At 47.1% G+C, this 22,800-nt stretch overlaps 1 protein-coding gene across 4 annotated transcripts in view; it reads right to left on the reverse strand.

Moving 5' to 3' along the window:
• The window catches only part of EXOC2 (exocyst complex component 2), a 1,143,674-nt gene that overhangs the window by 328,003 nt on the left and 792,871 nt on the right, over nt 1–22,800 (reverse strand). The window lies entirely within an intron of this gene.

The raw sequence follows: 22,800 nt of genomic DNA on the forward strand, positions 1-22,800 counted from the left end.
TCTGAAAAAGTACGCTTTTGGGTTAAACTGTTATAAACATCCTAACGACAGTAACAATTCACTTAATGATACATACTGTAACAAGTATGCAGAAATGCTCTTTTTCACGAAGCTTAATTTCTACCCCATGCTCCTTTCGGCTGTGACTTATTCTTGTAGGACACATAGCTTACTACTGATGTCAAGGGTAAACCACGCTTTCAACACGACTAAATCCCATCTACTCATAGAAGTCTTTGTGACTCGTGCCCCATTTGTTTGTCATTACCTTCTTCAAAGTAATTACAGGTCCCTGGCAGATAAGACGATAGGACAACTATTACATTAAGTATCAAACTAAATGTGACAAACTCGTCTGCAAGACGAACTTCATTAGAAGATATTACATTATCTCTATTATTTGTTTTATGTTTTAAAGGAAAGTTTGGAAATACGAAAAGCATGGGCTAGGGAACTATACAGTTATCTAGGTATCAAACACAGCAGCAATTATTATGGGCACAGGCATGTGCAAGCCAAGCAAGGCCAGGGACCAATATAAAGTCTTGTTCGAACAGCACGACGTGGTGCCTAACACATGCAGATGGAATCACTGGTCGAGAGGGTACATTCTGCTCTCCAGTTCTACCTGTATCCACCCACTTCTTTGCATCTTGACCTCACAAGAGTGAATGTGAAAATCAAAGCATACACTCAGGTATAATGCTGGTGGAGTAAATGCCCTCCTACAACCAGGACGACTAAATGATGATGAAAATCTGTCCCAAGTGCAGATCTGAACAAGCATTCAATATCAGTAGTGCATAATAGTGACAATTCTTGACATTGTGAGCAGTCTTGCCACAATTATGACTACCCCTGGTGTAATGCTTTCAGTGAAATAATGGTGATAATTCTGTACATAAAGTGCACATTCTTAGCACAAAGTACCCAGTGTCATGGTTTAAGGGGCATAATATTGTGAAGTACTGCCATTCTGTAACATTATCGCTACTGTCGCCTGAGGCCTCAGTTTGTCATAGGAGTAATCTGTCTGCATTTATTAGAGCACTCCTCCAGTAGTGTACTCCCCATTCATTCATCCATCCACTCACTCAATTATCCATACACTCACTCATGTAACCATCCTCCTGTTGGTTGACTCATGCTCAGATTTCTCAACTCAGCCGTCCGCACAACCACAACCTTGAAACTCATTGAAGCACTTGCCATTTCTCGTTTTCACTGTTTGTAAGTGCTTTTTCTGGATATGGTGAGGGGAGCACGACATGAAGGATAAGGAAGAAGAGGAAGGGGGTTCCCATCTCGTTAATGCATCTGTATTGTGAATTGGGTATGAGAGTTGATGTGGATATGGGATGATAAGGATTTTATTACGATGGTTTTTTGTTTTGTTTTAGAATGCATTTTCGTTTTTTTCTATTTGCAGGCTGATTTTTTAAATGCAAGGGCACTGGGGAACTGCACGAAACTGCTTTGAAGTCACAATTAAAGCTGATGAGGTCTTGATGCGTTTTCTATTGTTTAATTTGCCTATACTGTGTACAGCTTGACCTGCTTTCTCACCTCGGACATCTTTAGGCTCACTCTCATGGTGAACATTCACAAATGACTAGCCCAGCGTCTGGAAGTTCACATTTCTTGCATCTTTTCAAGGTCTTTTTCATTCTTTTCATGAGACACGTGCACTTCCTTTAGTTTCTGTTATGTGTACTCTCACTTGAAATATGCAAGTCGAAAACCAAGAATAAGTCATAACGTTGGAGGGGTTTCGCATTAGATTCTCACAGCTAATGGAAAGGAAATGCTGGCACTCTGCATTACAATATCATATTTTGCATGTTTTGCTGAATAAATATGGGTCAGACTTCACGCAGACGTACAAGTAGTCTGTCTAATCTTTGACAAAACTCAAACAATGTATCTGGAATACTCTTCACTAATAAGCATGTATTCATTTTCTGCGACTGATATTTAACGAAACTGTAATCTTTATACATAAAAGAAAACAGGAAATGTTTATTATTTTAAATTCTATTGAATCGATTTCCGAAGGTTTTGATATTTCTGCTTTCATTTAAAATGAATGGGATTAACTAGAAGCTTCCCTTTTCCAAACTAAAAAGATTGCTGCCATTCAATGCCTGCATATGACAAACTACTCTTCAGAGTTGATGACAGTGCCTGAATGCTTACGGTAAAGACTCTTTCCTGTACTTTTGTGGTTATTCTTGACCAGGAGCTTTCAACGAGTAGCTCGTGAGCTACCAGTAGTCCTCCAGCTACCTGTGAGCAGCTCTCCTTTGTGCAGCCCAGCCTACTAATATAGAGGCTTTTGCTTGGTTGGGTTATTTGAATACCACATTTACAAAGCATGTATTTTAGACGAAAAGATGTGTATTTCACATGCTGATGTTTGGAGAAAATGTTTATATTTCCAAAATGAATTTAAAGCTATTATTTGAGTTGGAGAGGTTTATTACACTGCTGGCAACCCCGTCTAATGCACTCAAGTGATCACGGTTGATAACCTTGGATGGGTGGTCACAATCAGATCACTACTATTAGTAGCTCTAGATGATTTTTCATTTAACAAAAGTAGCTCTTATTACAGAAAAGGTTGGAGACCCCTGTTCTAGACACTAAGGGAGAGGCATTTCTTTACGAGTGTCCTTTAGTGGTTATTTTAAAACCAGTTAAGAACACGAATTCCACAGTGTTTTGGCAGCTGAATATGTTATTACATTTAATGTATTGAAATCATCAGATTATAAACAAATACAAGATACTTCATTCAGATTTTTTAGAACCCTTCAGACGAGCTTAACTGTTAAACATTCATCTCTTTCAGACAATGGCTGTGCAATCAAAGGCAGATGCAAACCATGTTTATCAAGTCACTGCCTGCCTCCCTTCTGCTTTTTGTAACATTTGGGTTGACACAAATTACACGAAACCCCTTGATAATCTGGTCAACTCTTCCAGAATGTTATTACAATAATGAGCTGAGTATTAATTGAACTACTCATCCTAGGAAAGTATGAGTTTCAAGCTTCATAACTGATCGTGCATTAACTGTAGAAACGTCGCTGCCTTATTTTCAATGCTTTAACTTCAAATTTTTCCTGATTTAGTCATTAAGTCTAAAGCTAGCTGCTTCATTTTAAGTTCGATGGAAAACCAGGAGTTGCTGTTATTTATTTGAGAAAAAGCAGAGGTCTCTCTTATGCTTTGCATAAGACGTTTTAATCAAGAAGATAGAGTGTTCAGGCTTTTGCATCAGTCACATTTACAGTAACATTCCAGTTATTCGCTAGAAGGGAGGAGGGAGACAAGGCTCAGGCGCAACCATCACCACAATCTTGTAAGATCCAGATACAAGGGGTTTTTGTCCAGAGTGCTGCATTCAGGAATCGTTACTCCTTAGAGGGAACAGATAAACACCGTTTCCAACCCAACTTCTACAGCTTCACCGGAGGAGGAACGAACTACACGAAGTATGCACAGATCCACTACCTCTGGACGTTCAAGTGAGTGGCAGCAAAAGTTCATTTTAGGAGCTCCCATTAAGAAACAGATACTTTTGAGACCAGAGAACAGTTGTTCTAGATGAATTAAGTTACTACTTTAATTTCCCTGCAGGGGGTATTCCTACAGTAAATTCTCTGCTGGTATTTGTTCAAATGCGTTCTCCATTGAGGGGTGTGGGTGGAAGAGCTTCATTTGAGCCAGTGGTTGTAGGTGTGGCTGACCGGTACTGCTTTCTGGGGACCAGCACTTATATACCCTTATCAGACTATGACCCAGAACAAGAAAGATGAAGGAGGGAAAGGAGGAAAAGAAAAAGGCATGAGGTACAAATCAGGAAATCCTGCGGTGGTGAACAGGCAAAGTGCCTGTCCCGACGGACCTGACTGTCTAAGTAGTAGTGCTTTGTGAAAGTGTGGAGGGAATGGCCGCATAGCAGCGTGGCAGATGTCTAAGAGTGATACTCTGCATGCTAATAAAGTAGTAGCAGTGGTGGCTCCTCCGCTAAGGTGGAGGAGCATCGTCCCACTGCTCAAAAATAAAAATAGAATTACAAATATTGTATTATCATCATTTTACTTTCCCTTTGCAGTGAGTGGCTCTTGGGCCGGGTTGGCCAGAGCAGGAGAAAGAGTAGTTTGCATTCCCTAAGTGCACACAACTACTTGGCTGGCCCTCTTCGGCCGGCCAAACATTCATGCACACTTTGGATGTTCCTAAAGAGGCAGTAATGCACAGCCGGGTGAGGAACATGCCCAGCCTCCCATTCCCCATCTGAGCGCCGATCCGTGGTGCTCAGACAAATCACATAATGCTACATTGCAGTGTCGTGATTGGCTCAGGGGAGCTTGGGTGTTTCCAGCAGCTTCCTGCTGCCGGAGACAGGAAGAAGTGACGGAGGAGAGGGGGCAGCCGGCTGTTTTCAGGTAAGTCTTTTTAAAAATATTTGCTCACAGCCCCCCCCCCCCCCCCCCCCCCCATCACCTGGGCCTGGTAGCAGCCGCCACTGAGTAGTAGTGGCCTTGGTCCTGGTGGAGTTGGCCAGCAAGCCATCAGGGGACTGCTTTATAGCTAATGTATAGCAGATCTTGATGTAGAGTACAACCCATGGAGAGATGGTTTGTTTCTGTCCAGCCTTGCCCCTTTTCGTCCAGTGAACCCAATGAAGACCTAATTGTCCACTCAATGTTCTTTGGGCAATCGAAATAGAAAGAGAGAGCTCTCTTTGGGTGCACATGGTAGAGTCTCTCCACCTCCGACAAGGGGGCAGAAAGCAGGTTAACATGACCGGATGAGCACCAAGCCACAAATTTGTCCCAACGCCAGGAGTATACAGTCCTTGTTGAGGGACCGCTGGCTGCCAGAATGACATCACAGATCTGGGAGGCAGAACAAAGGCGTTCAACTGTTGCTGCTCAGTCTCCATGCATGGAGGTGTAGTGTACGTAGGTTAGGGTGTAGGACCCTTCCTTGCTGTTACGACAGAAGGTCCTCCCATAGAGGCAGCCTGATTGGAGGACAGCTGAGCATGCTCAGGAGTCTGGGATACCAAACCATCCTTGCAGGAGCACTAGCAGCAGAACGCTACATGAATCCAGGGTTTAAGCATAAACGGAACACGTCTCTAGTTGAGAGCCTCTTTCAAAACTCCAATGAAGCAAAGAGCTGACATTGCACGTTCTCAGTGGTAGCTAATAGGCTGAGCCAGGGTTCCCCCCATTCTCGGAAGAGACCATCCGCCACCTCCTGGTGCAGATGCCACTTGTGATCCACAAGGCATCAGCGACTGAGTTCATCAGCCCTGATATTAAGAGATCCCACCAGGTGCTTCACGATCAGGATGGTGTCCTGTCACTCCAGCCAGGTCTAGAGGCGCAGGGACTCCTGGCATAAAGTCCACAACCCCACTCCTCCCCAGTTGCTGCAATACCACATAACGGTAGTGTGATCTGTGAACACCTGAACTAGCCTTCCTTTGATGGATGTAAGGCTGATATTCATCTAATTACTACCTCTCCCATGTGGCCACCCCAAACCAGAAGCAATGAGGTCACCACTGTTAGTTTCAGGTAGGGATGAGAGAGGGCTCTGCTGCAGGTCCAATTGAGGTTCATTAGCCACCACTAAGATCTTTTGCAGACTTCTTCGAAATCTGGACCAGGTCAGTGAAATTCCCTGAAGACTGAGACCTCTGGTCTCACTGCAGTGTTACTTCATGTGTCACCGAGCGTACTTCACCAGCAGGATGCAGGAGACCCAGCAGACTCATAATCGGTCTCACTGAAATCCAGGATAGAGGTTGAAACATCAGGATCATAGCCCATAAGTCCTGGGCTCTGCGCTCCAGATGGTAGGTGTGAAATTGCACAGTGTCCAGAATAGCTCAGATGAAAGGGAGCATCTGAAAAGGAGTCAGGATTGACTTTGGCATGTTAACAGTGAACCCCAGTGAATGCGGAATGTTCGTCATAGCATGGAGGTGGGTGACAATAGCCTGGGGACTAGCATGCCTTCAGCTGCCAATCATCGAGTTAGGAAAGGACTGGAACCTCTGACCTTCGCAGGTGTGCTGCAACCACCACCATCACTTTCCTTAACACTTGAGTGGCACTGGTGAGGCCAAATGGGAGCACAGGAAACTGGAAATGCTCCTGGCCCACCGTGAACCGCAAGTAACACCTGTGGGCCTCCAGGATGGGAATGTAAAAATATGCATTCTGAAGGTCCAACACTAGCCTCTTGTATCAAGGATCTAGGGCATACAAGACCTGAGCCTTGGTGAGAATTGTGAACCACACTTTTCAGAGGAAGGCATTGAGAGGCAGACAGGAAAGGGCGGTGGCCTCTGTCCTTTTTCGGCACCAGTAAATAGCGGGAATAACATCCACGACTGAGTTTTGATGCTGGCATCCACTCACCACTTTAGCCAGAAGAGCCTGCTATTCTACCAGACGAAGGAGAGGTGGTCCTCCATCAACCGATATTGGACTAGAAGAAAGAAAGACACAGTATTTAGAAGTAGAAGGCCGTAACTATGCTGGACAATCCGAAGCTCAAACTTGTCTGATGTGATCGTTTGCCATTGCAGCAGATGGTGCTCTTTGGAGGGTATGCTAAAGGGACTTAAAGTCTGCTGTATCAGGAGGGGCAGGGTAGTGGACAACACTTTGGCTTTGATTCCTCCATCCTCCGTGGTAACTGCGGCCACGGCCACGAAAAGGCTAGGAGACCTGCCCACTATGGGGGTTTGGCGGATACTGCAGGGGCAGCTGTGAACCCCTACCGTAGCCACAGAAGGGGCGAATAGGAGTGTGGCTGGCGCAACGCCAGGGAAGAACTCAAAGATCTGGCAGTAGCCCCCCTCTCTTTAAGGCGCTCAAACGCTGATTCGGCCTTTTCACTGAACAGGCCAGAGCCATAAAAGGGCATGTCCATCAGAGGCAAATGAACATCCCTCAAGAAGCCAGTTGATCGGACTCAAGCGTGGGGGTGCAGTGCCAGCATGAAGGCCACAGCCCTGCTGAGCGAATCAGTGGTGTCCAAATCACACTGGATGGAGAACGTTGCTGTGTCCATGCCATCAATAATGGCCTTGTTCAGTAAGGCTCGGCCTTTTCCAAGACCATGGGCAGCTCTTGCGTGACTGTCACACAAGGTATAGGAGTATCAGTCTAAGAGGCATGCAGTGTTCACCGACCGAAATGCTAGGCAGGTGGAAGAAGAAAATTCTCTTTTTGAAGGTGTTCAGTCTTAACCTGGATACAAGGAGGCAGCAGGTTGAGGACCTCACCACCCTACTCACCTCCATAGCAAAGACTACGCCTTCCTTCGTGGCAGGTCCTGGAGGTGAGAACAGGCCAGAATCTGGAGACGTGTCCAGTCCACTAGCATCTCTGAAGGACTGGGTTCTTTTGGACCCAGCGGTGCCAGGGCACAACACCTGAAACCTTCGTGGGTAACCTGCTCCGGCGTACAAGTCACAGAGACACGGGACACTTCCTTCGGCGTCAAAGATTCAAGGTTTATTTGCTGCAGGGAACACAGAAGTCACAGGAAGTACATCGAGTGTAGTTCGGGGAGACTGCTTCAAATTGGTTCTGTGGATCGCTCCTTTTATACAGTTTTTACCCATAGGATAACATTGAACACAAAAGTTTACAACTCGGTTCCCACATTTAGCTCCCAGAGGGGTCGCTTTGGTCACTTTGAAACACACAAGGTCCGGAACATAAGTGCGGAAACATTTGGCGGTTCCCAACTGTAAAAACCCATCTTCCCACCATTAGCAAATTCCAATCAGCAGTAAAGTAGATCGAAATAGGAACGAAGACAGGTGCAGAGGAAGACGGAGACAGTGGGGAGATCGGAAAGGGTGTAAAAGGGGAGGTATCGAGAAACACGAGATACAGGCATCAAAGGGACGTGCCTAATGAGATGCACGGCTGAGACAATAAGTCCGTGCGGCAAGATGAGCCTCGAGCGGCGCCATCTGCCTTACAGCAGCGACCCCCTTGTCATAAAGACACTTACAAGGAACATGTGTCTTCCGCAAATATCTTGGGAGTCCCAGGGTCGCGAAGCGGACAGCGTCCGTTCGCTGACTACTTGAGGGCAAGAGACAAAATGGATGCCGTATCTAAGATGGAACCCGTGGGTACTGATGAAAAACCCACATAACAAACGAACGGTTTAAATTAGCACAGCGAAACTGCGCACACTTACTAAACTCGTCATTTGCGGTTCATAGATACCAGACTCGACCATATTCGTGCGAGTCGAAAACACCACTTACAATTGTCACGGAACCTCAGACGCTCCTTTTGCCCTCATGTAGGCAAGCACTAGTCGGAATCATATTCGATATTCATCAGACCATCAAGATGTCGTTGTAGCATAGCTCTGTCCAATCGAGTCCCCTTGGTAACAGATGGTTGTCTCATACACGTTGTAGCACAGAGGCCACATAAGGCAGGACCACACTGCACGCAAAGGCAACACGTGAACAGGAACACTACCACAACCCCGATGATCATCAGAATCTTCCAACCCCAAGTCGACATCAGGCCCCAAAACCATCCAAGTAGCGTCCAATCCCCTACATCCACGTGTATGGATTCGGAGATCTTATGCAACTTCGAGATGGCTTGATAGACAGTAGGAGCATTATCTGGAATGAAAATGCAGCAGCTCGAATGGATCACCTTACATACCCCACCGCGATCTGCTAAGACGACATCTAAAACCATACGGTTTTGTAACGTCATAAGTCTCTCCGCCTGAAGTTCTGTGGTGATATTACCAAGGGCACTGGCAGTAATATTAGCTGTCGATTCTACCACTCGAGTCAGCTGTCTCAGGTTCCTACTATTAACCATAGGTCCCCAAAACGGGAGGAAACCCTTGAAAAAGTCTCCTGCCTCTTGACCGGCAGTGTCCTCTTCGCTAATTACGCCTCGTACAACTCTAGTCTTATGATAATCGGCATCTACAGTGAACGTCGGAGGCAACAGATTTGCAATAAAACATGAGCCCATGAAGTCTGCGGGCAACCATGTGTATGCACGATCATAACAGATAAAGTATGTACCCTTGGCAGCCAGAAACACAGGGGACGAGAACATTGGCAGAATGTAACTTTCAGTGCAAGCACTTGCTCCAGGTAAGGCTTGCGAACCACGACCCACAAGACAAAGATTACCTGTGTGGGGTACGACCCATATTGGAGGCGAGCTTTTAAGCTGCTTTTCACTAGTGAACATACTATATTCCCCTCTACTTAGGACCCTATAGGCTTGTACCTCTTCTTTAGGGATAAGAAAAGGATCATGGATCTCATCTTCCATATCCTCTATTGCCATCGATAGCAGCCTCTGATACGAGGTAGGACCAGAGTTGGGGGAACGTTGTTCTTGAATGGGGTGGAAACCCAGTGTGCTTCGAAACATTGTTTGAAATGCTCGAGCTGACCCTTGGGAACTATACGGTAACACCAGATATGGAATTCCCTTACCCGCAGTATGTGGCATCAACCCACACACCCAACAATTAGTAGTGTTAACCACTAACTGATGCTGATGGAGGAGCTGAATAAAGGAATTGTTGCGGAATTCTACACGTCTAGCCTGCTCGTGTTCCGGTAACATGTGAAAGGAATGGGGAGAAGCAGTAGTGGTAAGATTAGGGTAAGGAGTAGGAGTAGGGGTAGCAGGTAAGAAGTAAGACATAGTGTAATACACCCCACCCGTCAAAAATGCAGAAGCAGTCAGAAACAACACAAACAATTGAAATATAAAACATTTGGTACGACTGAGTTGCTGCAGCTTGAATCTGTACACCTGAGCTCCTTCCAAATCATTCAGCTTCGAAAATGCCATTCCCTACGACCGTCCGCAACGTTTCTTGACGCACTTCGTTCTGTGCAGCAATAGTCAATCCCTAGGAGTTCCTAGGAACCGACGGCCTTTAACCTAGCGTCAAGACCTACTGTCCAGAAGGAAGTACGCGCGCGGCCCTACGGCCCTTAATACACAATATGTATATATATAAGCACAATGTCTCTCAGCTGTGAAAGTAAAAAGATACAAGGAAGAAGCTTAATATATGTACAAAAAATTTCAATGATACGAATGTTCAAAATTGATCATGGGAAATCGGGGATAATGCAGTTATCAATTTCAGCAAAGCAGGAAAAATTTTATTTGTCCTTAGTGTGAGATCGCAAAGAATATCGATGTTTCCCGGGACGTGTCTGCTCGTCGAACAAAGGATCCGTTGAAGAGACAGCGTCCTGCTGATCAGTTGGTTGATCTGGTCTTGAGTCTTTTGCTGACAAGTGTTCAACAGTGGCTTTCTGCTGCGCTGAGTGTTCTCCAACAAGCTGTGCGTCGCTAAAAGGTACAAACACCGGCAATGTTTCTGTTTCTGTTGACGCAATGCCTTTCCTTACCCACGGGTCTGCCGGCAAAGGAATAGGGACTCGCTTACAATGGGTAGCATGTACCCAATTTTTCCGCCCCTCAAGACGAACGGCAGTCCTCGTGGCCAGGAGTACCTGGTAAGGTCCGGAAAATCGGGGGTCCAGATTGTTCTTGCGTGAAAAGTTGCGAGTAACCACCCAGTCCCCGGGCTGGAGCTGGTGGCCTGGACCCTCCGTCTGCGTCGGCAAGGCGTCGTAAACCTGTTGGTGAATTAACCTCAGTTTAGCAGTCAAGTCATGTAAGTAGTCAATCAACATCGGATACTCAAGATCAGAGAATATTCCTGGCCTAGGAACCCCCCACACATTCGCAGGACGGCCGAACACTATTTCATAGGGACTAAGCCCTATTCGGGAGTGTACAGTCGCCCTAGTTGACAGTAGTGCTAGAGGCAAAGCATCAGGCCACGAAAGTCCAGTCGTAGCCTGAATCTTCGCTAGTTTTAGTTTAAGGGTGCCATTGTACCCCTCAACCAATCCAGCTGACTGGGGATGATTGGCACTATGGAATTTTTGATTAATTCCAAGGCCCTTACACACACTCTTCATCACACTTCCAACAAACTCACTTCCGTTATCTGACCACACGGCTCTAGGCATTCCATACCGAGGAAAGTATTCCTTCAGTAGGATTTTCGCAGTAGACAAAGCAGTATTGTCTTTGAGGGGATAGGCCTCGATCCATCGGGAGAATGCACAAACCACAACCAAAACGTATTTCAGGTTATTGCATCGCTCCATATGGATGAAGTCCAATTGGATCACCTCAAAGGGATACGAAGGAGGAGCAAAACTGCCAGGGGGAGTTGGGGTTCCTTTGCCAGGATTGTACATTATACACACCATACAATTCTTCACCAGACGTTCAGCACACTTTGTAATGCCATCATTCTTCCACACATCAGCCAGCAACTTACAAATGCCTTTCGCGCTAATATGTGCCAACCCATGTGCCATTGTCACAACGGCCAGCACATACGCATCCGGTAACATCCATCTTTTCTGATCTGACAAATCAATCCAACAACCATTCGCATCCAACTTTCCCGTACTTTCTTTCCACTTCGTCTTTTCAGTCTCAGTGGCCTCATTCTGAATTGCTTTCACGCTCTCTATGGTATCTTCACACATACTTGATTCTGTAGGCCACCTAACCGAACTCGTCACATACATTCGAGTGCTAAGGTTCCGGGCAGTCTCCTTAGCAATCTCATCTGCAAACGCGTTACCACGACCAACATCATCCGTCACTTTACGATGCGCACTACACTTAACAATCGCAACTTGTGCAGGCAAAGTCAATGCATCCAAAAGATCGTTCACAAGCTGGCCATGCTGTATTTTCGTGCCATGCGACGTCAAGAAACCACGCTCTCGCCACAATCGTCCAAAACTATGCGCTACACCGAAAGCGTACTGGCTATCGGTGTACACATTCACACGTTTCCCTTTTGCTAACACACATGCTCTAGTGAGAGCAATCAGCTCTGCAGCTTGGGCAGAATTCTGATTCAATCTTGCAGTCTCAACAACAGTATTCAATGTTACAACAGCATAAGCAGTAGTCACATCGCCATTCGGCAACTTAAAACATGACCCATCCACATACAGAGTGCCATCCGGGTCTTCCAATGGGGTGTTTTTAAGGTCCACTCGACCTTTTGTTTCCTCTTCTGTCCGCAAGTAACAGTCATGTTCCGCTACTTCATCTGACTCTGCACTAATTGGTAACAAAGTTGCCGGATTTAGGACATTACAACGTTTTATCTGAATATGGCTTGCCAAGAGCGTCAATTCGTACCCAGACAACCTCGCACTCGTCAAGTGCTGAGTTTTCGTTCGATTCAAAAGAGTATCGACTGCATGCGGAACCATCACCGTAAGCATATTATCCATGACCAATCCTGCTGATTGTCGGATGGAGACCGCAGCTGCCGCAGTTGCTCTCAAACAACTCGGCAATGCTCTAGCTACTGGGTCTAAGGTCGAGGAAAAATATGCACATGGACGTTGCTTACCACCAAAAGGTTGCGTTAAGACACTCAAAGCACAACCTTCCCTCTCGTGAACATATAACGTGAACGGCTTGCTGTAATCAGGAGTACCTAACACAGGAGCCGAACACAATGAATCACGTAATTCAGAAAAACTTTTCTGACATTCTTCCGTCCATGGTAAAGGAGTTGAAACATCCTTGCACGTAAGAGCCACTAATGGTTTCGCTAGCAATGAAAAATTTGGAATCCATTGCCTGCAGTACGACGTGATACCTAGAAAGGCACGCACATCTCTTTGGGTTTGTGGCACAGCCATTCGCGCAATCGCTGCAATTCTCTCAGGGGTCAGTCTCCTTCCCTCCTTTGACAATAAGTGACCTAGATAGGTTACTTCTTGACAACAATATTGGAGTTTAGAAGGTGACACCTTGTGATTCAACTCACAGAGATGTTGCAGCAACGACACTGTAGCAATTTTGCAAATGTCCTGAGTATCAGCAGCCACCAATAAGTCATCGACGTATTGGATTAAAGCCGCACCAACCGGCAACCTAAATGCATCCAGTTGACCCTTCAAAGCTTGACTGTAAATCGATGGACTTTCACAGTAGCCCTGAGGAGCGCGTTTAAACCGGAAGCTACGTCCACCAAGAGAGAAACCGAAAAGGTCCCTGCTCTCTTCGGCAATCGGGATGCTGAAAAACGCATTTTTCAAATCAATCACCGAGAACCATGAAGCAGTAGCTGGAATCAGAGTCAGTAGCGCCGTGATGTCAGGCACAACAGGGAATTGAGGAACCACAATTTTATTTACCTCCCGTAAATCGATAACAAAACGATAAACAGGCGGTTTGGTAGGATCAGTACGTTTAAGAATGGGCAGTACGGGGCTATTGCACACGTTTCCCCGAGTCTCCTCAATAACATCTTTCTCGATCAAATCATAGATGATCGCTAACAAAGCTCGTTCACCATCAAGGGAGATACGGTATTGGGGAATACGTGGCAATCGCACATTAGATTTCAACTGAACAACATAAGGGGAGATATCAAGTAGGCCCACATCATTTGGACCCGTCGCCCACAAAGACGCAGGAAGAGAACTCAATTCCGGTGGAAGCTTATCGAGGGACAAATACATGGGAGAGACTACCCTCTCTCCTAACGTAAGCTTTACACCCGCAGGAGAACAATACAAAGTTGCATACAAACGTTTAAGCAAATCCAGACCCAAAAGATTTTCGCCACAACCAGTAGTCAAAATCAACGGAGCTTGGAGCTCACGAGGCCCAATTTTAAGGGACAAAGGGCGCGAAACTGGATTGCTAACGGGGGCGCCAGAGAATCCAACGGAAACATTTGTTAAGCCAGACAAAGGTGCGCCAGGGAGTTTCGAATGCATGATAGAACTTTTCGCTGCACCAGTGTCCAACAGAAAAGGCTCAACGACGCCCGATGTAGCAACTGCGACGTAAGGCCCTCTCTGATCAACCGGAACTGATACCACTCCCTCTCCTTGTCTTTGGCTGTCCTAGTAATTACTGTCGTCAGTTCCCTGATCGACGTAATAATCGTCTACATTGTACTGCGCAGATCGTCCTTGCGATGATCCACGTTGATCGAAACAGTTATTAGAATTTGATGAATTGTCAGAGCGATCATTCTGAGCACCACGACCTCTACCACGTGATGCGTGCTGTGAACCACCACGTCCTCCTTTGGATGAATTACCACTATTACGTTCGTTTAAAGCAGGACAATTGAATTTAATATGTCCTTCTTGTCTACAATAAGCACATTGATTGTATCCTAACGAGGATCTTTGGAAAGAGGAATCATTACGCGGCTGCGATCGATTCGATTGCCACTGTGATCTATTCTGCTGAGGCGCATTCTGATTAGAACGCGGCGGATACGCTTGTTGTAACAACACTTTAGTTTTTAGCTCTTTCGTCTTTTTATCAGCACGGTCATTTTCTTCTTTCTCTCTATTCTCGTAATATTGTGCCGTAGCCAATATCTGAGCTGAGGTAGAAACGGCCCATGCACTTTCTGAATTCTTCAATTTATTGCTTAGATCGGGCAACAAGTTCGACACAAATTTATCCACAAACAACCTTTGTCCACCCTCAGTACCCATATCCTGTCCACTATGATCAATGAATGCTTCCTCAAACCTCGTAAAGAAGTCGGAAACACTCTCATCTTTCTTTTGCTTACAAGCTGACAACTTGTCCCAATTGACTCTCATAGCTGGCATAAGAGTCTTCATTAACGTTATTATCCGCTGAGGAAGAGCAGTAATCAATTGATCGGGTTTAGTAGCAGCCACTTGTCCAGCATCTGCCGCTGTAATGGCAGCCCAATCACCACCTAATTCATTTGCGTGATCTTGGTGACGGATCTTAGCCCATACCGGTTGCGGTACGACGTTGCCAAACAACATATCGATATCGGCAAGATTCATTACCGTAGCATCTACGAGCTGCGATAATTCCTTGTAATACCCAGTAGGATTTTTGCGAGGATCGGGCAAAGATTGCTTCACCTGAAGCACTTCCGATCGTTTCCATGGGAGGTGTATCCACACTCTCTCAAAGTGCGCCACTACCTGCGGATTAGCATTAGTATCAGCTGGTATCCAAACCGGCGGGACTTCACGCATAGGGTATTGGCCAGATTCGTCTGGTTGTTTTTCAATATCCTCAACAAACAATGCATGAGGAATAGGAGCGGGACGAAGAGATAGCAACCGCTCAATAGCCCGTCGGACATTAGTATCGACTATCAGTCCAGTTGCGAACTGAAGCCGAAGTTCAGACAGGGCGGTCAGCACCTCGTCAGGCGCATTGGCCGCTATCTGATCATGAAGGAACTTGCACATTTCGTCAAACACGTATCTCTGAGTTGGTATGTTGAATTGATTAAACGTTTCGAGGACAACACGGGGTGGATTTCTAAGAGGGTTTACCATCCAACCCATCGCCATATTATATAGTGCAACACGTTCTCTGTTACCAGGAAGCTGACTACGTCTCTGAGGACCATCAGAACCAACAGACCCAAAAACAGGTCCGAGCGACTGAAAGAAGTTTGTCGCAAGGGGAGAATTACGATTACGAGTAGAGGGAGAAGAGTAAGACACAGGACTAACAAGAGAAGGAGTAGAGACAGTAGCAACAACAGGGGTTAACAACACAGGAGCAGTAGCGGGAGCAGGAGTATTTGGAAGCGGAGGAGCAGTAGGAATAGAAACAGACAAAGGAGCAGGAACAGTCGGAAGAGCGGGTGCAGGTTGAGGAACAGGCGGAGGAACAATAGGTGGAAGAACAGGTACGGCAGGGACCACAGGAGCTGCGGTGCCCTGTACGTACGGAGGTGGCGACTTCATAAGATAGGACATTAAAGGATCCTCAACTGCCTCTTCCTTCTTATCCGACTCCGTAGGCAAAGCAGGATAACATTTATCTATGGTCATACGCTGTAACCTCTCAAACACTTCCTTATCCTTATCCTCCTTATCACGCTGGAACTGCTCAGCTTTCTTCACTATGGTAGCAACAGTATCTCGCTGACTACGTTTATTCTGTCTGATTTCTTTCTGTCGGGCTTCTTTGCGCCACAACCGAAAGGCATCAAACATGGCCGGCCTTGATTTACGTTCGAACAATTTTATTTCCAAATTATCTAAGATCGACGCTTCGAAGCTACCGTGAGGTGGCCAACGAAGATCGCCGTCTTTCTTTGTATATTTAACCCAATAATCGTTAAAAGCAATCGGGCCTAGCCCATGTTTGCTATATAAGTCATAAGTAGGAGTTCCAACCGGAGATATCGGACATGAGTCCTCCAGCAGGGAATCCGCACCACAAGGTCTAAAACAACTGAACAAAGTACTGCGACCAGGCATCTTGCACACTAGCCGAGTTTCACAAACTTCAAGGGTTACGGGATTTACCAAGTCCCAGCAAAGAACAAAACCCTCGGTCTTTGGCGGCTGCAGTCGTCAAACAATACAACAACAAAGTACGCTAGCAAAGTGTCACCGACAAAAACACTCACACAGCGTTTACAACAAAGACACTCGCTAAAGTGTCAACAACCAAGAACTCTGGGAGCGACCCACAAATACTTAACTCAAAGATCGATGGCGTCCTCAGGAAGGCCCGTCAATCGTCTCGCTATACCAAGGTCTACGCCAGGCGCCAAAACAGGTCTACAGTCAGGGCAGCAGTCCGTCGCAGCCGTCAGGAGGCGGGAATCTTCGCGGGAAAAGTCTTCGGGCCACTTATTTCGACAACAGGATCGATGAAGCGGGGTGCACCTTCCCTCGGAGATTTCACACGAAGTTCCTCACGATCGTCGGGCTTGGACCGGTACCACTGATGCAGCCCCACGTTGGGCGCCAACTGAAGGACTGGGTTCTTTTGGACCCAGCGGTGCCAGGGCACAACACCTGAAACCTTCGTGGGTAACCTGCTCCGGCGTACAAGTCACAGAGACACGGGACACTTCCTTCGGCGTCAAAGATTCAAGGTTTATTTGCTGCAGGGAACACAGAAGTCACAGGAAGTACATCGAGTGTAGTTCGGGGAGACTGCTTCAAATTGGTTCTGTGGATCGCTCCTTTTATACAGTTTTTACCCATAGGATAACATTGAACACAAAAGTTTACAACTCGGTTCCCACATTTAGCTCCCAGAGGGGTCGCTTTGGTCACTTTGAAACACACAAGGTCCGGAACATAAGTGCGGAAACATTTGGCGGTTCCCAACTGTAAAAACCCATCTTCCCACCATTAGCAAATTCCAATCAGCAGTAAAGTAGATCGAAATAGGAACGAAGACAGGTGCAGAGGAAGACGGAGACAGTGGGGAGATCGGAAAGGGTGTAAAAGGGGAGGTATCGAGAAACACGAGATACAGGCATCAAAGGGACGTGCCTAATGAGATGCACGGCTGAGACAATAAGTCCGTGCGGCAAGATGAGCCTCGAGCGGCGCCATCTGCCTTACAGCAGCGACCCCCTTGTCATAAAGACACTTACAAGGAACATGTGTCTTCCGCAAATATCTTGGGAGTCCCAGGGTCGCGAAGCGGACAGCGTCCGTTCGCTGACTACTTGAGGGCAAGAGACAAAATGGATGCCGTATCTAAGATGGAACCCGTGGGTACTGATGAAAAACCCACATAACAAACGAACGGTTTAAGTTAGCACAGCGAAACTGCGCACACTTACTAAACTCGTCATTTGCGGTTCATAGATACCAGACTCGACCATATTCGTGCGAGTCGAAAACACCACTTACAATTGTCACGGAACCTCATCTCCCAGCTCCTCGTACCAATTGTCGTCTTGGTAGGGAGGGGCTACCTCATCAGAGGGGTCAAAGAAGTGGTAGGTATTGTCGTCATCCCCTCCTCCAGCTTTCCACTCTGCACTAGGCTGGGGCAGTGTGTCCGCACCGGACAGTTGACATGGTCCGGAGAGCGTAGCGGTAGACAGAGTAGCACTGAGGTGGCGCCGTCTTGGAGTCGGACAGTACAACGGGGTCTGGCTCCAGTAACGTCAGGTGGGGTTTCGGGTGGATCCGCTCCAGCCTATGCCTCAGCGCTGGTGTCGGTCTAGATATGGCAGAGGATCCAGAGGGCCCAGCCGGCAGTCATGAACAGGCTCACCAGTAGTACTCCAATACGGGACCCTCCCGGCTCATTGGTGCCCGAATGCATGCCATAGAGAACTAGGGCCTCAAAAATGGAGTGCATTGCCACATAAAACTCCTTAAGCTGGGCAGAGGTTGTTTCAGCCCTGGAGAAGTCAGGTCGGCTTGGAGTAGACCCAGCCTCTGGCTCTGCAAGAAGATTGCGAAAGATCGGGACCTAGAAGCACAAGATAGAAGAGGAGAAGGCAAAGTACGCTTGGACTCGGGCGCAAGATTGGTCTGACTCCGTGACGTGGCCCTTGATCTTGCTCAGGAACAATGAGGAGCCTTCTTGTGTCACGCCGCTAAGAGCTTCATAGCTCACTCCCGGATCGCCCTCTAGTGCATTGACCAGCAGTCGGCAGAGGTCCTGGAGTCACGGTCTGACCCCAGGCACCACAGAGAGACCCAGTGGGAATCTGAAACAGACATCTGTCAGTGAAATTCTCCACAAGGTTTAAACCCGATGGGCTTGTTAGAGGACAGGTCCCTAGCACACTGAGAGCAAAGCTTAAAAAGTCGACAAAAAGGTCGAAAAAGTGGTAAAAGAACAATTGAACTAGCTCTTCGGATATGCACGGTTGGAACGGAAAGAAAGGAACTGATGCCAGTGTGCACACAAGACACTACCGACGCCACCTACTGGTGCGCAGAGGTACTGCTTAAGATTTTCTGACAAACACACTGGGACTTTAAACTTATAATCCAGACCCCCTTGTGGCATGGTACCTAGTTGGGAGAGGTGGCTACACTGGAGGGCTTCGGGAAGTGGACCATATTGGTATAACACAATCACACTTTTCAGGAGTTGCAGGACATCTGCACCATTAATTCCTTGCAAGTATTTACAACAAAAACATGCACTCAGCACACACATCCTTAGCGGCACTTTCACCCCGGATGTTCAGCCCCCTGGGTGCTTTATCCAGCGCTCTACTTGCTGTTATAGCGTGTGTAGCGCTGGGCCATAGTTCAGCAAGACTACAGGCGCTACTTCTATATGAATTTGTATCCCCAAACATCTAGTAATGTCTTTGCACCAAACCAGTGGGAATTCACACTCCCATCTGGCAGCGCCAGTCATCAGCGGAAAGATTTCTGATTTTCCCAATTTATGCCCAGTCCTGAGTATCTGCCAAATCGAATAACGGAGAGAGCGGGCAGCCCTGATCGTTGAAACTGAGGTGATAGCATACTATTCAGCCGTAATCGAGCTGTGAGTGAGGTGTAAAGCAAAGCCGGGAGCTCAATAATCCCTTTCGGCATCTCCATCTTTCTCATTTGTGCCAGAAAAAAGGCCACTCCAGGGAATCAAAGGCCTTTTTAGTATCCGATAGCACTGCGGCTGCCGGAACTTCTGGGTCTATCCTATTAATTGTGGTAAAGAGTGTCCAGAGATTTAGAGCCGTGGACCGGCAAGGGACAAACCTCAACTGAGCAGGTGAAATAATTTGATCAAGCAGCAGGGCCGGCCTCAATGCTATAATTTTTGCCAGGATTTTATAATCCAGACTTAATAATGACGGCGGTCTATATGACCCACAAAGGAGCGGATCCTTGCCTGGCTTGGGGAGCAAGGTGATCACAGCCTCCCGTAATGTAGGGGGAAGTTCCCACCTCTCGAGTACCTCATTGTAAACTTCAAGCAAGCACAGAGCTAAGATGTCTTTATAAGCCTTGTAAAAGCTACCAGTAAATTTGTCTCGGAGCGGTCGAGCCATTCATAGCATCAATAGAGCATATTATTTCCTCTGAGGAAAATGGTTCCGCCAGAAATTATTGCATGGCTTTCTCCAGACACATTAACGCAACTTCAGCAAGATATTCCCTGCAGTCCTCATCACTGTGTGCTATGAGTGTTGAATACAGTTGTGTGCAATAGCCCAAAAACTCCTCCCGAATATCAGGCCTTAGTAACGCCAGTCCGCCACTTTCACCAGTTGTATGTAGCCCCCTAGTTCAGGATCCCAACCTGGTTGTCGGGATTCAACAAGGAGAAAGTGCACCTTGGACACCCCCTGAGAGGGAGGGGGTATCCAGCCCCGAACCCCGGAGCGAGCCTGCTGTGGCGGATCCTGATCTAAGGATTCTCAGCTGGAATGTTGCGGGTATTTCGAGGAAACCGGCTCTACCCGACTGGAATACCCTTGTGGAAGGCTACTCTATTTGCATTTTCCAAGAAACTTGGAATAGGGAGCCTTGTTACAAGGTAGGCTACTCATCCTTTTTTGTACCAGCAGTGTCCCCCCCTTCGGGGAAGGGCCGCCCCTCAGGAGGCCTCCTTATATGGGTTGCCATTCCACTTGGCTGCCAAGTTACTCAGCATGTGTCAAATTCACCAGATCTTCTGAGTATATCAATTAAGGGACCGCGGAGAGGGCTGATTTTGGACATCTTTAATATCTACGCCAGGGGCACGAAGGGAGTCTCGCACTCACCTATAGTATCAGGGTTGGAATCTTTGCTTAGGCAGTGCCCCAATAGTTCTCATGTCCTGGTCGCAGGGGCACCTAAACTGTACGTTTGAGCCCCTTGGGTTGGAGGACACCTTGGGAACCGCCGACGAAGACATTAGGAGAGGGTTACCAGTTCTAACTATACCTCCCATTAGGAGATGGTCTCAAGTGGTGGTCCAAATTAACTCCCTAAATATGGAATTTGGCCTTAGGGCTGTTAACGGAAGGATGACGTCAGATCCATCTGGAGCCCATACTTATAACAGGGTGAACCACACGTCTAGGATAGACTATATTCTCCTTGACGTAAAACTTTGGAGCTTCTTGCAGGATATGGAGGTACTCCCTTCAGTTGAGAGTGATCACAACCTCCTCTCTCTTGCCCTCCGTCCTCTGTGGATTGGGAACCAGGGGGTGCTTACGTCTCATTTAGCGTCTACCCCTCAGGAAGTATATCCTTCCAACTGCGGTAGACGTTTGAAATGGAGGAAGTTTATCATAGATGAAGAGAAAGTGCTAGCTATTGGGCCACTCTTAGATATAGCTCAGTCTAAATTGGACTTGTTGATTCCTCAGTCTGAGGAAGTCACAGTGCTTTTTTGTGACACAACCAAGGCCCTGAGTGACCTTTTCATTCTACCAAGTAAGGCCTCGCGAACCGGCAAGAGTAAGAACTTGTCGAAACCGCCGGATTGGTATACTAAAAAATGTAGGGGGAAGAAAAATGCCCTGATAGGTGCTGTTAAAAGCAAATCCCAGGCTGCTATTAGACTGGCTAGGAAAGAGTACTCCCAGACTACTTTTGCAGCAAAGAGAGAATGGGAGGACAGGTTCTGGGCGGATCTCATGGAAGCAAGTACGGGTAGGGATGCCAGAAGCTTCTGGAACCTTATAAGATCTAGGGATAGGCCAGATAGCACTATGATGACACTGGTTCAACCACTTCTCGTCCCTCTATACCCCTATTGAGGTGACTTCCCATACCACCTTCTCTTTGGCTGACTGCACAGGGGGTACTGAGGGTGTTCCCTTCACTGCTAGAGAGGTGGAAGGTGTAATTAAATCATTGGTGCCTCTGAAAGCAGCAGGGCCTGATGGGATACCAGGCGACTTGCTACGGGCAAACCCCAAGGAGTGGGGGGAGCTGGTTTCATCATTGCTCAACGCTATTAATAGAGGTGCACCTGTACCTGAATCCTGGAAGGGGGCTGAGGTTGTTCCGATATTCAAAAAGAGGTGTCGGGATAACCCAGCCAACTACAGGCCAATAAGTCTCATCGACTCATCCCAAAAAGTGTCAGGGAAGGTGATTTTGGGAAGGGTGCTCCAGTGGGTGGACGACAATAACATCCTGTCGGACTTCCAAGCTGGAATTCACTCTGGTACCGGGACTATTGAACAGGCCTTCAGACTGGCTCTCTTGTATTGGAAGGTGGTGGTGCTGGGCAAAGGCAGTCTGTATTTGGCCTTTATAGACCTTAAGACTGCCTTTGACCTGGTACCAAGCGAGGAGTTGTGGAACGTTCTGTCAGAACCGGGGTTGCCTCCGTATATACTATCCCTCCTCGTGAGACTACACGCTGGCAATTTTGCGCAGGTGCGATGGGGCACGAATGGTGAAAAAACCGACAGGATCCCTGTGGGAAGGGGCGTCCGTCAGGGATGTGTGCTAGCCCCCACTCTGTTCTCTCTTTATGTGAATGGAGTGGTTGAGCAATTGTTTAGTAACCCCTCCGATGCTCCTTCCCTGGCGGGCAAACGGATCCCAACACTGCTTTTTGGAGATGACACCCTTCTTATTTCAAAGTCCCCCATGGGCCTCCAGAGCCTCCTGAATAATTTTCAGGAGTTTTGTTCATTGAGGGGATTAGTAATCAATACTGATAAAACTAAGTATTTGATTATGAGTCCCCCCAAAAAAACCTGGGCGTACTCCGCCTTTGAATTCTGTTCCACTGGAGAGGGTATCAGAGTTTGACTATTTGGGCATCCGCCTTAATGATTCATTTAGCTGGAACCCACACATCCAAAAAATGCTCCTCAGTCATAAAAGGGTGGGCGGAGTATTACTTAAGGAACAACGCTCCTCCACAAGTAAACCTATAGCCCCAGTTGTGGAGATATACAAAGCCAGAGGGGTTA

The sequence above is a fragment of the Lissotriton vulgaris genome, chromosome 4_1 (assembly GCF_964263255.1).
Source record: "Lissotriton vulgaris chromosome 4_1, aLisVul1.2, whole genome shotgun sequence".
Lineage (NCBI taxonomy): Eukaryota > Metazoa > Chordata > Amphibia > Caudata > Salamandridae > Lissotriton > Lissotriton vulgaris.